This window comes from Calidris pugnax, unplaced genomic scaffold (genome assembly GCF_001431845.1).
Source record: "Calidris pugnax isolate Ruff unplaced genomic scaffold, ASM143184v1 scaffold407, whole genome shotgun sequence".
NCBI lineage: Eukaryota > Metazoa > Chordata > Aves > Charadriiformes > Scolopacidae > Calidris > Calidris pugnax.
Genome location: NW_015091179.1, coordinates 1,185,136 through 1,201,683, shown reverse-complemented (window position 1 = coordinate 1,201,683; position 16,548 = coordinate 1,185,136). Strand labels below are relative to the sequence as shown.

At 49.5% G+C, this 16,548-nt stretch overlaps 2 long non-coding RNA genes across 2 annotated transcripts in view; both read right to left on the bottom strand.

Annotated features, from left to right (window-relative positions):
• The window catches only part of LOC106898256, a 29,403-nt gene extending 26,652 nt beyond the window's left edge, over positions 1–2,751 (bottom strand). Inside the window, exons 1-2 of the long non-coding RNA XR_001413903.1 lie at positions 2,580–2,751; positions 699–874 (exon numbers count right to left, since the gene is read on the bottom strand). This is a non-coding gene — a long non-coding RNA (uncharacterized LOC106898256). The remainder of the gene's footprint in view (positions 1–698; positions 875–2,579) is intronic.
• Positions 2,752–4,946: 2,195 nt separating this feature from the next.
• LOC106898258 lies at positions 4,947–9,861 on the bottom strand. The gene is made up of 4 exons (XR_001413905.1): positions 9,768–9,861; positions 5,549–5,656; positions 5,266–5,329; positions 4,947–5,165 (listed from the first exon to the last, which is right to left on the bottom strand). It is a non-coding gene; the product is annotated as an uncharacterized LOC106898258 (long non-coding RNA).
• Positions 9,862–16,548: the final 6,687 nt, after the last annotated feature.

Below are 16,548 nucleotides of genomic sequence, written 5' to 3'. Positions count from 1 at the left end.
GAAAGGGTAAATGCAATCCTCTACTCCCTTTTTGGCTTATGAGTCCTACAGCCCAGAGTAAATGGGAGACAAAATGCCAGGTACTACAGCACTTGTGCCTTTCGGCCGCTCTGATAACTGTGGAAGAGAAAACTCTCTCAATTCCCAAGTATCCCAACCAATGCCAAACACAGCAGACACCTTTCCAAGGTGCAACACAATGGGAGCAGCAAAGCTTGACTGTCACTTAGCTGGCAAAAGGCAGCACCTCCCTCAAAGATGCTGGATGGAAGGTCCAAAAGAGCAGATCACCACAATGAACCATGTTAGCAGGGTGAGGCCTTTGTTTTCACACCAGTAGGGTCACCTCCTCATCCCCTCCTCTTGCTCCTGCCCCTCTTTTCCTTCATGCTGATATAACACAGTCAGAAACCCCACGGTGCTGTGCCATGGGATTGCTCCCCCTGTCACCGGCTTGCGTTGGCTTAAGTATGCGTGCTTAACCATTACCAAGTGTCAGGTCCTCAACACAGATGTCTCAGGGGCTGGGCTTACTTTTTTGCTAAAACCAAGCCTTGCAGCAGTTCAACAAAGGAGAACATCCCAGCAACCAAGGCTGCCATTTTTTGAGCCTGGGTGGGAGGTATAAAGTATTAGTTCAAGCTCCATTTAGTTTGAGGAGAACAGTCCCCTCCCTTGGACCCAAGCTGTCCCCTTACCATCCCAGGGCTGCTTTCCTGGTGCCAAGGCAGTTCTGCCATTGGTGAGGACTCTGTGGCCACTGCGTGCCACCCAGTGCTACTGGCAATCAATGCTGTAGTCGTTACTGACCTCCACAAAGGCGAGTGTCGTAGCCCTTATCCATCTCACTGCAGTCAGGTTCAGACGAGCCCCTCTGGAACAGAGAATTGAGTATTTATGAGCTGGAAGTTTTTAAGTGCATGCCTTAGTGCCATGCATGTTCGAACCCATCCATCCCCCCAGAGCAACCGCAGCTCCCTTGCTGCCAGTACGAACAGGTAAACCCAACCGTACTGCCTCTCACATCCATTTTTACACATATATGAAAGGTTGCACGATGAGTTGGAGGGTCAGCAAACCTCAAATCTTTAAATTAACCTTGTACGTCTATATATAAAAGCAACACTTATCTTTAGCACAGTTTATGGGGCACGGATTTTGTGTGCGTTCTTAGGGCAAATTAAACATAGTTATTTAACAACTGCCAATAGAGCTCTTTGCAACCAGCAAAATGCATCACTACATCCTGAAAGCTGCTTAGTGTGACCAAGGTGAAAATGCAGATTGCTTTTTAAGATTTTCAGTGCGTTTGCTGTCAGATAAGAAGTACTAGGTCTAGTGCTGGCAAGTCAGAGCTGGCTGGACTGGGAACCTTCATGCCACCACCAGAATTATGAAGGCTCATTTGAAAACACCTCAGTTACTTGGCTGTTATCATGTCAGTAAGAGAAATATGATGGAAGGGCAGGAGATGTGGAAAAGGGAGAGCTTCCTCAAACATCACAAGCTCCATTTCCAAACAGATCTGCCCAAGCCATCCAGGACAAGAGCATCTTGTCTGAAAGTCACAGCAAAACCAAATCAGCCCCAGCCCTGCCTGACACCCTCCAGCCTGCATTGGCTTTGGGCCCCCTCTCCAAGGACTGATCAACTCTTGCCCCCCAGCTTGTGCCAGGACACCCAGGGGTGACAATTCAGGCGGTCAGAATAACATCAGGCTCCCACCGAGCCAGCTCTGTCACAGACACTCTGGTAAAAACAAGCACTGTACATGGGCACAAGATATGGTACAAAAAACACACAACAAAGGAAGGATCAAGACTTAAGTGCTAAGGGCTCCTTCATTTATATTAGCAGCTCCTGCTACGTGGTCCCCACTCCATCCTCAGGGTGCCAGAAGCTTTTTGGGGGTGACACAGAGGCAGAGCACAGCAGAGAAGCTGGATGAGCAGCTCTGACTCTCCTGCTGAAGTCCTGGGACCTCAGCATCTGTCTTTTTGTTTTTGAAAAGACTGGGGATACAAATACGAGTTTTCCAGCTAATTGCAGAGACCTAGAATGGCAAAACTTAGCAATATTTGCTAATTGCAAATATTTGAAGATCTGAGTCCAAACTGGACTGATGCACCAAGTGTAAACATGGGCAGGGGCAGGGAGAAAGCTCTAGGCACTCCAGCATCTCACGGCTAATTAAAGCTGGGAGGAATTTGTCTCAGCAAGTTGTGAGGCATTTACTTCTCTGGTATGACTAAGCCACCGCGCGGTATCTAATATACCAGGAGGGGTGATGTGCTGCCAGCTAACCATGTTCCTGCAGTCGAGGTGGGCTAATTGAATACAGTTTGATGCTCCGGGGCAATGCCTCTTGCCAGTTTACCTGCACCTTCCCAACCAGCCTTGCAAACAGCAAGACAACACACTGGGAATTTTAATTATGATGGAGTATTCAAAAAATCCTGACAAAATCCAAAGGCCTGACCAGAACGATGAGTTCTTGTGGTTTTCTGCATGGCTGTTTTTCCAGCAATGCAAACTGGGTTCTTCTCTTGCAAACAAGCAATGCTGGAACATGCTCTTACCACTCATGGGACCTCGAGGCTCCCAACCACCTCCAAGTGCTGTCTTTAACCATGGTAGGAAAGTTGCAGCTGCCTTGTCTTGCACTAGTGATGCAAATATCAAGGTGAATTTCTCCACAAATTACCAACAATTCTTCCCTTTGTCTCTGGCTCCAGCTGAAGAGAAGGAAGTCACTCCAGTAGGACCTACACATTTAATGGCAAAAAGATGTTTCTCAGAGGCTACAACTAAGTTACAACAGATGTTGGATTTTGGGAACTGCCCTCTACTGCTCTCCTTGGGGAAGGGTGGAGGAACTCCATTTCATTCCCCTGTTGTTTCCCTGGGCTGAAATGGCTTTTTTCCTTTCTTTTCCAGCCCAACCTGACTCACAAGCTGGGCTGATCCCAGTTGTCATCTGGCCCCATTTTGCAGCTATGCCAGTTTTGGTTCATTTGCTGAAGCTTCAGCATGGCACAAGGGGCTCTGCCCTGGGCAAGGGCAAGAAACCAGCCACCTTTCAGGGTTTCCAGGGGGTCACCCCTGTGCTGACAGCCTCCAGAGGTCCCTTTCTGAGCACTTGGGAATCCCCACCTGCCCCCTTTCCCCTGGGACAGCCTGCACAGAGGGGAGGTGACCTTGCTGGCTGGGCTGGTCACTCCTACATTTTGCATGGGTTCAGTGGCATCTGTCCACAGCCAGCATTAAAGCTGGCCAGCCACCATCACCAGAGCAGGGAGGCTCCCAGAGGACAGGCTGAAACTGTTCACCTGGAAACAGAGATCATTTTTAGAGGAAAATCCTGTTGGCTTTTCAAAATGAGGTAGGTTTCTACCCACAATACTTCCCCAGCCAAATGCACTTGTGGTACCAAATGCATGACTAAAAGAAAAGGACCTGCTATGTCAAAATGGAGCTGTGGTTTTCAAAGCTAACAGGGAGAAAGCGCACTGTAAATACCTGGAGGAAGCGTAGGCACGGCTTATTAATAGTCTCACTTGCTGTGAGACTTTAGTCTGTATGACAAGGCTTTCACTGTCCTCCCGACGTCCTTGGATGCCCTGTTCCTGTACTGAACACTGGGCTCTTTAACCACGCAGCATATCCATCAGACCTGCCAACTTACAGATGGGGCACAGAAGATGGGTTAATACCACCTATATTAGTGCTTTAACTGCCAGAGCATCCACCATCCATCCTCAGCTGCTGGGGAGAAGCTCCTGTCCCTAGCACTGGTTCCTACACAGGATTCAGCCAGGGATGTTGATGGGACAAAGGAAGGCAAGAAAGGATGCCAAGTATGGTCATTCCCCAAAAATCTGAGTTGCAGGGGTTTAACGTTGCCTGAACTGCAAGTAGGAGTTAATTTCATTATCTTTACACCCTGACTCAACCACTAATTCCCCAAAGGCTGCACAAAGTACTCGCTTTCTGATTTCCCTCCTGTGCTGCTGCGTAGTGCTGCTGTCGAGACAGCTACTGAGTTTTCCATCAACAGCAGCTCCCTGATATTTAAAGCCATTATGAACTAGACCAGATTTATGCATCCCTGCATAGCAAAGCCTTGCCCAACACAGGGGGCCCATACCCTTTGACTTCTTTCCCTGTGAAAACCATAACAGAAAATTAACACCCTACTTAGGTGAAGGAACAGTAAGCAGTCCATACACTGCCACACTACGGGCATCTCAACACGGTCACACAAATTGTGTTTCTTTTTTTCAGATACAGGTTCTTCTATCAAACAGAGTATTAGACAGATGGGCTGGTTTTGGAGAAGGGTTGGCTATTTGCCTACAGAGGGAAGAAAAACAGTCTTCAAACAGCCCTCCTGCCCCAGCTGATGCTGGTAAGAGCTGGTCCCCATGCAGTAAGGGAGCTTCTCAGATTATCTTCACACTCATGTGCTATTTCAGCACTTTTCCTCCCAGCCTGTAGATTGCTCAGGGCCCAGAGATGCACAGACTCATGTTATTAAATGGCTATTTCTGTGGCTGTTTTTTATTTTTAGGAAATGTTACGGAAACATTCACCATTACTGCTTGGAGGTAATGGAAAAAAGAGGCGAACTCCGAATTCTGGGCGATGGGGACCTCAAGGCAGGCAGCCAAGCTGGGCTGGGATGTGGCCTGGCTTCCCTGCCGTGTTTACAATCTGTGCCCTGAGCGGGGACATGAATGAATCACGGCAGTGTCCTCAGCAGCCGTGGGGCGTGCAGTGGGCTGGCGCTCTCCCTCTCCAGCTGGCCATGCCGACCCCTCCCCGAGGGCTTAAAAGCATCCGTGTGCTGAACACAGGCTGGGATCAGCGGTGGCCAACCTAAACAGAACTGCACTCAAAGAGACTGTTGAACACCCAGGGATGCTGCCCTTACCCAAGATGCTGACCCAAAAATGACAGGCAGTGATGGACAGCCTCTCCTCTTCAGTTTGCAGGGACAAGGGACAGGAGGCAAGCTGCATTTCTTCCTCAGAATTGGGTTTTGTGGCTTCACACTGAATCCCTCCCCGCCTTCTTCAGCAGTAGATGTCTCTAAAGGGTCTGTTTGCTTCCTTGGAGCATTTGGAGCTGGATTCTCCCTTGCGGAGCCAGCTCTCGCCCCATCCCTAAAAAAAGATGGTTTAAATTAAAGGTTAAATCTGTGGTGCCAGCACTCTTTTTACCGTTCCTGAGTGCTTGTGATACAGGCCCAGCAGCAGGCAATACCTGGATCCATGCATTTGTTTCTTTGCCCCTGTGGGATGTCAGGTGGGCTGCAGAGAAGAATATCCTGAAAGAGAGAGAACAGGAATCACTCCAGGCTGAATAAACCCATTCTGCAATGTGTTCCTCTGACCTCTGCTCGCCAGTGGGGAAGCACTGGAGGGATGCGAGTGGGGCCATTATCAGCCCCGTGCCCTTCCATGCTTCCCTGGCATGGGGCTGGGCTGGCTCCATCACACCCCAATACACTGGTGCTGCTGGAACGGCTGGTGGATACGTTCCTCACCTGATTTTGGCAAAGTGGCCATGGCAACTCGCAAGACCTGGAACCAACTGTGTTGAGAAAGCCACAGATCTTGACCCAGCAGCCACATGACAGAAGCCATCGACGTACCTGGCAGTAAAGGAAACCCTCTTGAGCAGTGGCATCAAGGTCACAGAGGCCCAGCTAACTTCTTCCTACCTTCTGGCCACCTCAGACTAAAAGGGACACTTCCAAAGCAGAGATGGCAATGTCACCCATCAGGTGGTGACTGCAGTACTGTCACATGCGCTCTGCCCCTCACCCTGTGCAAAGGGACCCCACCTGGGCCATCGTCCCCTGCCTGCTGTGCCCAGCACAGGCAGTGAGGGGTTCCCCACCACCGCAGGAAGCCACTGTTCAGAAGTAACCACTGGTGTGAGACCCGGCTAAAGAGGGGAAGCACATCTATTAGGGAGGCTTTTACATTTTAGACACTTTGGTGAGACCCGGCTAAAGAGGGGAAGCACATCTTTTAGGGAGGCTTTTACATTTTAGACAAATTTTAAGTAACCCCAGTTTTGCCCTTTGCAGCAATCAGCTGAATATTTCTGCACTATCTGTCAAAAACCCAAGTGTGCCACCAACACACAAATGGATGGATGATAAAGAATAGAAACCACAGTTTTGGTCAAAGTCATCATGTTCCCTCACTGATTTTCCTGTGGATGGTATCATAATCCTGGATACCACATTACCTCACATACCCACAGCTGCAGCCATGTGAGCACAGATGCGAATTGTCAGCCAATGTGGCCTTTCTCCCAGGAGTTTGACAATATCGAAAAACTCCTGTCCTCTACGAGCTCATTTCCTGAAGCACCGGCTTTGACCTGCAAGTGGCTGTCGAACAGCCCATCTCCTCTGTGGCCCAGCCTGGGCAAGTGTGGGTTGCTGATGCCAGAGCAATGGGGGCCACAATCACCCCGTTGTGTGAAACGCAGTGCGCTGGGTGCAACACAGAGCCCTTGACCGCAAAGACCCGAGATGTGCTCAATAGGACTCTTGCGCTGTTCGCCCGCTAAGAGCCTTAACTTCTTACTGCATTATGCTGGGGTTTTAGGCAAAGCAGAGTTCCCAGCAGGGTGCTGGATAGATTTTCTTTCCCATGAAAAGAGACTTACACCTTCACATTTGTTCCTTGTCCCCAAATCCAATTCTTTTCAGGTAGAGGAGAGAGGCATTTGATGGATTATAATTAAGGAGGTGCTGTTCCGAGCAGGGGGGCAAGGGGACAGGAAGGTTAATGTAGGATGTGGCTGCATCGCCTAAGGAAGAGATGATCTAATGGGAAAAGCCTTGTGAGAGGAGAGCTTTCTGGCTCTTCTCTCCTGCGTTGCAGGTGGGTTTTACAGGCACACGCTGGTTGAGTTTAGTCTGGCTGGAGGTTGACACTGGTCCCCCTCTTACTGTGCAGTAATGCTCAGCAGCGGTGAGCGGCTACAGGAGGGGGGTATCTGCACTACTTGTGTCAGGAAGCCTCACTGCATCCAGGCATCAGGAAGGAGCTGCTGACAGGACCACAGAGCTCACATATATAATAAAAGATAACTATCTGCCAATATATAATATAACCCTTCCCAGGCCTCCAGCATCATTCACTCCAGAGCCCCAAAGCACTGTACAAACAGTAATTAAAACTTCCCGGCCCCCAGCTTTGCCAGCGGCGCTGAATTCATTTTCCAGTGTGGGAAAATAAGCCTTACATGATTACGAGCAACAACGCAATTTCAGCAGCAGAAGTTACTGGTGAAACACAAGCTGTAATTTGAACCCTGGTCCTTTACTTCTAACAGGAGGGTCTTCAAGACAAGAATGAGTGGTTGGTTTCTTCTCCATCCCACACACTACACCCATCTATCCCTGTAATGGGCAACACAAGACTAACCTGGTACATCTATTTGGTCCCAGTGGCTAAAATCCATTCTTCTCCATCCCACACACTACACCCATCTATCCCTGTAATGGGCAACACAAGACTAACCCGGTACATCTATTTGGTCCCACTTGCTTTGCAGAATTAAAGTCTGTGGGGAAGTGGAGAGTGCTGGAAGAACTAGGCAGATGACTGCAACAAGCCCCTTGTCCAGTTGCACTTCCTGGAGCATCTCTGCACCTCTATCCAGCACTATCAAGTTCAGAGCTCCTTGTGCCACCCTGCTGACCACAAGGCTGACTTCCTTCCCCAGAAATGTGTTACCAGAAACATCCTTCAAGAAGGAAACGGACACTGGAACATTAGAGCTTGGCTTAGTTCAGAGCTTGCCTGCTCACCAGAAACACTGACCCTTTTCCTTCTGGTTTTCTTAACACGGTAACAAGAGTCCAACACCAAAGCAGCCTGTCCCTCTCCTGGTTCCTGCCTGCTCCATGGTCTCCAAGAAACCTTGGAGAAAAATCATGCAGTGTTGGTTGTGGACAAAGCCCTTCTTTTCAGTATGAGCATGTAGGAGCTACTCAACATGTGCTGCTTCAGGTTCTAGCAGATGGACGGCAAAGAGCCCGTGTCAGGTTGCACCTGATGACAGGGTTTCACCTAGAACCCTTGGCCAACATCTCTCCCTTCCCATGGCTAATGTGCTGGTCGACACTGGGGACCTGCACAGCGCGTGGTCCCTTCCCTTCCCATCTACCCCACCATCACCTTGATGGTTGGCCAGCCAGGCTGCTGCTCTAACATCTTAGAGATTCCTTATGGACTCTTTGGGAGGAAAAAGCTATTTAAATGCAAAATGACATTTCTGCCTCAAGGAAACTGGGTACCACTCTGCCACCACTGCCAAGCCTGGATCCCCAACCTCCAGTGGGACTCTTCCAGGGCAGACACTGGGCTGTCTGGAAACCCCAGAGAGGCTACAGGGGACCTCGTCGCAGAGGGGAAGGGTCCAGACAACCAGAAAGTCCAGCCTCCCCCCCAACTGTTGGGCTGCTCCCAGATGCATACCAGCACCACCTGCGTCCACTCACTCTGGGGAGTGCTCCTGTGGTCTCCCAGAGCTGGGGAAGTGCTAACAGAGCCAGCAGTGCTGCAGGGAGGGTTAATTTAGTTATTTGCAATGGATTTTCCATACCTGTCAGTATTTCCAGCCCTGAGTCGAGAGAGAGACAAAGACTTTGCTGGGAGAAGGGCTTTGGTAAAGCCTGTGGTTTTGCAGTTTAGCTCCAGAGAGGGCTGGGGACTCGCTTCACTTCTCTCGTCATCCCTGCAGGCCGACCCCCAAGGAGAATGGGGATCCAGCTTGGCTTGCTGTGCTTCACATCTGAAAGGGATGGCCTTCTGTGAAGGGAAAGAGAGACCTGGAAATCTGCTGCTTCCATTATGCTTTCTTTGGGGCTAAATTAGTTGTTCGAAATCAATGCAACCATGAAGAAAGCAGCCTGCGGGACTCTATCCAGAGAGCCTAACTCCTGTTAAAGATCTAGGAAGAGCTGGGAGAGAAGTACCCACATGGCAACAAGGAGTGTTCCCTGTGGATGATGTGATTTCCAATGAACGTCTCTATGGAGGGGGTTTTCCACTTGCCCAGCAGGCTCTGGGGAGGCCAGGCAGGCAAAGCAGAGAGGGGACTACCCTGCACCAGCAGTTGCACAGTCCCCACTCCATCACCTTTCTAGGACTGGAAATGTTTTCTTTTCACTCCAAGACAAAATGATGCCAAGCTACAAATATCAAAATCCTTCAGGTCAAAGCCATATTCTTTTTCTATTCCTCCTCTGGCCTGAAAGGTGATTTGCCAGCTCGAGATGCACTATCTGGGCAATTACCGTAAGAGAGCCATCTGTGATGCTCCCAGCAAGACCCTGCTGCCAGGCACAGCTGTGCCAGCACAGCCCTGCCACCGACTTCAGCTCATTTATAGCAGTGGAGCTGGTGGACAGAAACTGGGCTGAGCTGGAGCTGGCAGGGCATGAGGTTTCTGCTTTGATGGCACCCCCTGTTTCTGACTTGCAAAGGCACTAGAATTGTGACAAAGCCACGGGGAAGCAGGAGCGTTGCTCCAATAAAGCTGGTTTCATGAGAAATGGCTTCCCAGACAGCAGCAGAAGATGGAGGGGAGCCCACCCTCACCCAGAAACACGTATCTGAAGGCTATTTCTGCCAGGAGAGAAGGTAGTACCAGGCTGAACAAGAGCATTTGTCTGAACTAATAGGCCATGGAGATGTTGGAAGAAAGTTTCCTTTGGAGTCTCTGCTTTCACTTACCATCCATCTGTGACAGCTCTTTCCTCCTCTTGGCACACGGTTCTCATCCCTCAGCTGACATCCCATGGCAGAAAACACTAATCACATCCTCCTCCTAAGACGAGACACAGGGGAAAGAGGCTTAGCAGGAGACAAAGAACCTCATGGCCTGGGGTTCCCCCCAAAAAATCCCTGTGGTTCTTGATTCCTGAGCTGGGACAAAGTGGGCATCAAGGTTTTAGCAGTTGTTGGTTAGAAAATAACCGTGAGAAAGGAATAAACCAATTAATTGCTGACCCACTGACAGCCAACACTTCTCCCCCCCACACAATAAAACCTGTCTCCATGGCTCAAGCAGATTTAGGGTGGCTGCAAAGAGCCTAGAGGAAGAAAAAAACCCTTTCCCACTCCAGCTAATAATATTTCCAGATAATCTGTTTGAGGCAGCACCCTCTGCGAACTGGGAAAGCCTTTAAGAGCTGTTAACACCTTTATTCAGACTTCCTCATCCTCCCCCAGACAAGCTGTGATTAATTATCCAATCTGCCCCAATCCCCCTGGGAAACAGCGCCTGGTCCAGGCATTTGCCCGAGGATTTGCAGGGTCCCTCTGCGAGAGCAGCTCCTGCTCTCACTGTTGGCTCCAGACAAGCAGGAAAGGGCCAACGGGGAATAAACTGCTTCCAATTTTGCCTTTAGGTCGGCAGGGGTTGTGGGTGGTAGGAGGGGAGGTTAATGCAGGATCTAGGCAATGTTCATGGCTTTTTCTTTTGCTGGTGTCTGCAGGCAGCACCATACGGGACTGTCCCAGGAAGCCCACCTCTGGGAATTTGCCACTGGAAGCACAGCCCCTTTGGTTCCCACCTGGATTTTCACAGCCCTTCCAGCTTGGCCGCTCTCTGACTCAGCTTGCTCTGATGATACTTCCTTTCCTACCATTTCCTAGTCCTAGCAGAGGCACTGGGGATGGAGAACGCAGGGAGGAAAGGGGAATTACAGCCTCTCAGGTTGCTGCAGTAGCTGGGACACTGTGCCCAAGAGGCGCCCCTGTGTAGACTATTGCAGACCAATGCAGCTCATAAAACTTCTCTTGTACATAAGCTGTCCCACCTGTGCTACCTTTATCCATCAGATCTCAGGCTCTTTCACATCACAGGGTAATGATCCCTGTCCCTAGGGCTGCACACAGCTCCTCCTGGCCATGCAAAGGGAGGAGATGAGCTGCTCCAAGGTCACAGTATCACCAAGCAATTTACTGAACCCAACAGTGGCAAATTCCCTTCATACCCAAATGCCAATCTCTGCAGCATTACAGATGACACTAAATCCATGTCTGTCCACCACAGCCCTTCATCCATGGTAGCTGCAGCTCTCGCTGTGTAAGTATTAACATGTTAATGCCCACTCTGCCCCAATCCCCTTTGCTATGGCAGGGTGGAAGTGTGGGTCTTCTGGGGAGACTGTGGCAGCAGCATGCACGTGTGTTATGATTTTTATCACTATGCAGAGCCCCTAGAAATCCTGCATCTTCAGGGAAGACCTGCATCTCCCCATCACACCCACAAGACCTACCTGTGCACACACTGAGAGGGTGTGAGTGAGGGGTGAACCACGGGGCTGGCATGTCCATGTTGCCCAGCCACAGAGAACCTATGAGTTAACTACCATGGCACCCTTCCTTTCAGGTCTGGAACTGAGGTTTCCCGACACTTGGAGGAGCTCCTTTCCATTAAACCTTCCCCCTTTGCCACCCAGGGCTGCCCAAGAACTCACCCCTGTGCACTGTATGCTGTCTGCTGGTCTATTTACATCTACCAAGGGCAAGACCTCAGAGACATCCTCGTGTCTCACCATGAAGAAGTATCTGCCTTCACCGTTTTCTACCAGCCACCCCTAGAAACCTTCAGCCAGGAAATAAAAGTAGGGAGCATAGTAGCAGCTTGGGGGTCCTGGTAGGTTTTGCAAATGAAAACCATTGTCCTCTCACTGTCCTCCTCTCCTTATAACCGGAACAATGTGCGTAGGGCATTTTCAAACAAAACAACTTTAGATTCATCATCTCGTGTGCTCTTTGAAAAGGTGCCAAAGAAAGAATGAGGAGAAAGAGCCAACATGTCTACCAGATGGATGCCAGCTCCCCTGGGACGCTTCACAGCCTCAGGTGTTGGTTACCATCACACCTACACACTCTGCTTCGTGGGCTGGGCTTGGTTTCAGTACTCTCTTTATTTTTAGCCACACTTTCAATAAAGGGGAAGAAACCACCTCTTAATTTCTGCAGCTTTCTGAGGCCCTTGAGAAAGAGAGAGCTGAGGAGCAAGAAGGCAGCTGGGATGGCCACAGCCCTTCTCCCTGCTGAAGGCTCCAGCCAGCCCAAGAGTTATCTCTGCCTCTCTTCCAGTCCACATTCAGAAACAACAGTCATCAAATTGGCTTGACCAGGTGCTGGGGAAGTTCCTGGGAGCACAAAATGCCCACAGCTTGCAGATCTGTTTTGCCAGGTCTTCTCCAGGTCAGGGAGCAAGTGTAACAGTCAGGTTCCTTCTCCAGGAAGGAAAGCAAAAGGGTTCCTGGCTCTGCCAACAGTGCCTGCTGCTGCTAACTGCCTGGTGGAGATAATATATTGAGAAAATAATGACCAGAGGGAATCACTGTGGGGTTTTGGCCTTTGGCATGTGAGTGGTGAGCATACAGCTCCATGGCGATCGAGGGACCACCAACGTACCGGGCTGGGTCTCAAGTCAAAAGAGAAGGTTCTGACCAAACCCATGCACTTCCTCCTAAAGGAGGCACTTTGGAGAGGGGGCCTCTGGTGCAGAACAATGGTTCATGCTGGCTGTCCATCCCCACCTGGACTGAGGCATTCAAGATCTGAAGGCTGGTACTGCGTTGGCCCTGAAGATGCTTGGGCAGCTGCCCCAACTGACCACTCTCAATGCGTTTCTGGGAACCTGCGTCTCCAAGAACCTGCGAGCAGCCACAAGGGTCTGCAAGTCACCTGTCTCCATTGAGGGCTGTGATGAAGAGCTGCACAGTGACAAGCTCCAGTGTGGAACAGGGCCAGGCCCTGGCTCTGCCCATGGTGTGGGCACAGGTGTTACTCCTTCTGCATGTTACTCCTCCTGCAGCCGTCCTGCTGGCAATGTGCGGCGCGGATCCAGCAATGCCCAGCCCAGCTATTTCAGCAGAGACAGCATGTTTTTATGTGGGTCTAGCCACTATTTGGATAGGAGACATGAGGAAAAACCAGGTGCTGCAGGAAGTGGTTTGGGTGATTTAGTAGGTGGCATCTTCCCGCCAAGTTAGCAGCACACTGACACCCCTCAGCAGGGAGTTCAGGGCTTTGTGCTGCTGCAGGTGTTGCTATTTTAATGACATCCCAAGCTTACTGCTTGTGGTCACCCAAGATCCCACTTCTTGCAAGAGCAGAGGTGTTAGGTCCAGTGTCCTGAGTAGGCTCCAGTCTTCAGCAATTTCACTCTGCTGAGCCAAGAGCTGCAAGAATTTCCGCTGGACACATTATTTTTCACTCCCTTTTCCCACTATGACAACTGGTTTTTGAGGTGCCAGAAAACAGCATTTACAGAGGAATATCAAATACAAATGCTTCCCATTGCCTTGAAAGATCTTTTCTTCTTTTGCTCCATACTCTCTCTCTAAGGCCCACCAACCCTAGTGTCTGCCTCACCTTGCTTGTGTAATTTCCCTGCTCAACAGTTGGCTTTGCTCTCCTCCAACTCACTGTGGGTTGTGAAGGTCTCCACCATCCCTAGTTTGGCTGAATTAGTGCATCAGGCCAGACCCTATCTGCCCTGCTCTCCATCACCACCCAGGAAGGTACCAACCGCACCTTGGTCCTTTGCAGGAGATTGCAGCTGCTTCCAGAAAAGAAATAATCGATTATGAGACCAACATTAATGAAATATGAGATTGTGACTTGGGACAGACTAAAGCCATAGAAAGCATTTTAAATAATTCACCACGCTGAAAGTAAAGCATATTAGTGGGAAAGATATTCAGCTCCTTTCACAGTGGCATTAACTTCTGTGTAACCAGAGCTGATGCTGTGAGCTGACAGCAAAATGAGACTGCTGCTCGGTAGGAAATTATTGCATTTCAAAACGTATTTGAAAAATCAATGTTTTCCCCCCAGCCCAAAAAATTATTTGAAAGCATTAAAATATTTTGTTTTGATAGTATCTTGTACGAGAAAATGAAATCCAAAATTAAACAAAAGCACAAAATGCTGAAACAAATCACAAACCCCAGAGACGCATGCTGGCAAAACATTCAGCCAAATCACTGCCTTCTGCAAAAATGCTTCTATTTTGGCAAACCCACGTTTTTTCAGGGGCAGACTGATCCACCAGAGACTTCTGAACCCACAGTAAGCAGCAATGGAGGCTGAGGAGAGACACTGCGTGGGAGGCCAACGTTTAAAATGTCACCGTTTTGTTTTTCACTTGAAATCACTCCAAGGGCCGCAGGGAAGATGTTCCAGAGGAAGAATTGTGCTTTGGCTGTCTGGGAAAGTCACCGTCAGCACCTGGGCAGAGTGTGGGGTTACCCAGAAAACCCTCACTCTTTCACAAATGCCCCTGGAAGGGTGACCGTCACCTGGACAATTATTTTAACTTTATCTCAGCATATTTATATTGGTTAAGCTAAACTTAGCTCAAGAGGTTGTTGAGGATTTTTTGCTGGGACACACATTTCAGCTACTCGCAATGCCAGGGTGGCAGCAGGAAGGGACTGTCACTTCCAGGCAAGGGTCATCTTCTTTATCTTCATTATTCATATCTTCCTTATGGAGGCAGGTCTTTAGAGAGGAAAAGTGTTTCTTTGGGGTTGGTGGACAAGAGTGAATGAACGATGCACAAATAGCATAAGTTGGGTAGCTGTGACCCTATGCAACTCACATGCAGGTACACTGTAGGGCTAGATTACAGTCATGGGTCCACCCCAGCAATGTCTTCTCTGAGATGGCAGAGCCTTTCCAGCCTCCTTTGGAGACCACTTCAGTTTCTGAACATCTACAGACACCTGTGCAACAACAGCCTCATAGAAAATTCAGACTGAGTTCCCTCGCTTGCTGTTGAAATCATTGCAGAAATCCCAGTGGGAAACCCCTCTGAGATGTGACAACACTCACGAGACAATACTCCTGCCTACTTCCACCAGGCCAGAAGGTCCTGCTACTCACAGGGATGCTCTAGTCAAGGAGAGCAAGGAAAACACCTACAAAGAAACAGCTTCTGTGGTTTCACCTTAAAAGGTCAGTTATGTTACCTGTTGTGCAATGTGCTGAGAACCTACCACAGGTGATTAACGGTCAGAAGTTATTAGATCACACATCGTATAATCCTCCCTGTACCTGGCAAAACAATTAGTTATGATTCATGAATTCCAGCCTTGTTATGATTCCCAAACAGACACATTACACTGAAAACTCTCTTCCACAGCTTTTGCAACAGAAAACCATGAGGAAGTGACATGGACAGCAAGTGAGACCCTCCTTAGGCTGATACCCACACATCTGAGGGCAGCAGAGAGAAGGTGGGGCCCTACCTCCTTAATTTTGAGGACACAACACCCCACACCCTTCTCCACTGAGATGCTGTGAGATGCATGAGCCACTGCTCATGCTGGGAGGTGGCTGGGGACAGAACAGTGACACTTGGGGGGCGAGGGGAGGCAGCCTAGGAGGGGCACATCGGAAGTAGAGGTTACTAGCTGGTGAGGGAGGGAGAAAGGGCAAGGACTGAGGTCCATCCTCTCTACCTCCACAGCAGTCAGCTCTGGGCTAGGGAAGAGTTATAACATGACAGCTTGATTAGAGAGAGCTTGATTTGTGAAGTGGATGCAATTAAAAACTTGGGTCCTCAGCGTCTGTCTTAGTAGCTGTGTTAAACTGAATCAACTCCTGCCTCACTGTGTGCTGTCAAGGGGCTGCTTCTGCTCCTCTACTTTCTTTGAAATGCTCTTGCTGCAGCTCAAATCCAGCTGAGCTGCTGAGGATGGGCAGGAGCAGTATTTGTGTTCCCTGAGCATTGAAAAGGGACCACAGAACTGGCCTAGGGAGAGATGAGCTAATCCAGGGAGGAAAAGTCCGTCAAAGACAAAAACGATGCCTCGAGAAGATCCTGAAAGCAAACTCACACAGGTGGGCAGCACATACACAGGAGACCACCTGAAGGAGCTCCTGTGTCATTTTCTTCCAGAGGTATCTGCTCTGGCCACTTTGCAAGAGAAGGAATGGGGCTAGCTGGACCCTGGGTTTGATTCCAAGTGGTTCTTACCTTAGATGAGATGAATGTGAATGTGGCTGGATCTCTGGAGAGCACTGCAACCACCCTAGATACTACTGAAAAGTGAGACAGCTTTGATCCAAGCAGCAGTATTGTGACTTCAGCAGGAACAGCTGAAAACTCTGGGGTCAGGAGCAGCCACCGTTTCCCAAAGCTCACCTGCCACTGGTGAATGCACCCTTCAGACAGGATCCAATGCTGACCTCAAAAGAGAAGCACCAGCAAAGCTGGGGAGATGATGGCCCCATGCCCATCCACCCTGATGTCATTAAAATTTTGCTTTTGAGATGCATCAGTGTCTCCAGGTCCACAGGTATAAAACCCCACTAAATATTTCATTTTCATCAATTGCTTTCAGTAAGTGCCTGTTGAGGAATTCATGGGAACGTTTTCTCTTTGACACAGAGATACTTTCAATTATGAAAGACGGCTAAAAATAAAAGGAAATTATACTGTTCAGACATCTCTGGAGGTGGAGACAGGAGGGGGAACCGT